Source organism: Odontomachus brunneus, unplaced genomic scaffold (assembly GCF_010583005.1).
Source record: "Odontomachus brunneus isolate Ranch 3 - 2012 unplaced genomic scaffold, Obru_v1 Obru_scaffold_319, whole genome shotgun sequence".
In the NCBI taxonomy this organism is placed as follows: domain Eukaryota; kingdom Metazoa; phylum Arthropoda; class Insecta; order Hymenoptera; family Formicidae; genus Odontomachus; species Odontomachus brunneus.
Genome location: NW_022639769.1, coordinates 90,211 through 91,170, shown reverse-complemented (window position 1 = coordinate 91,170; position 960 = coordinate 90,211).

Here is a 960-nt window from a genome sequence, read left to right as displayed (position 1 = left end):
ACACGGGACCTTAGCTCTCGGAGTTTCCTTTATGACTCAACGAGCTCGGCTCATTCGGACACGATTTCGGATGCGGCCAGCGGTGCTGCGGACCTTATCAGTGTCGGCCTCACGAATCCGTGAGCCAACGGCGGAGTGATTACAGTCGCCAAGCGACGAACAGTAATCTGCCAGGAGCGGAGTAGAGTCGAATGTCAATGACACGTATCCGTGTAACAACGGCGGAGTGATTACAGTCGCCAATCGACGAACAGTAATCTGCCAAGAGCGGAGTAGAATTGGTCTCTTTTAGAGCGGATGATCGGAATCGGATTCTCCGTCGGGAGCGGTAGATCGGTTCTGCTTCTCTTTCGAGAGTGGACGATCGAATCTCTTCGATTACGATTACGCGGCGTTTTATATCCCTCGAATCTCGCTTGATTCGCTATTTACCACGGTTGTTCGGCGGTCGCGCTATCCTCTTGCGCTATCCTGATTCGCGTTGTTCTGCGTTTGTATTACGTAACGATATGCATCGTTACAAAGGAGAAGACAAGACGGCAAAATTACTCACAAAAAATTATCATGGGATCGAATAGTGTGACGGAGAAACCGATCCGGAATATTTGTTCCAGCACTTGCGCGAAATATCCAGAAACGCCCGACGTATTTACACCAGGGGCAAAGAGAAAACGGATTATTTGCGTAATTTACTAAGGAGAGAGATATATAATCTCGAGGAAATCTCTCCCTCCTTCAAATGTTTGCCATCGAGCGAGTGCGAAATAAGGTGCATATATCACGGCTATCATGTGACAGTATGGGGCTCTAATTTTCATTGCGCCTTAAACAACGCAGCTAAATTAAAAGAGTGGTTAAACGCGCGAGAGCGGTACGGAGAGAAAAACGGAGAGCTGAAGAAGTGGGAGCAGGTTGTGAAGGAGAAGGAGAAGGAGAAGGAGGAGGAGGAGGAGGGGGGGG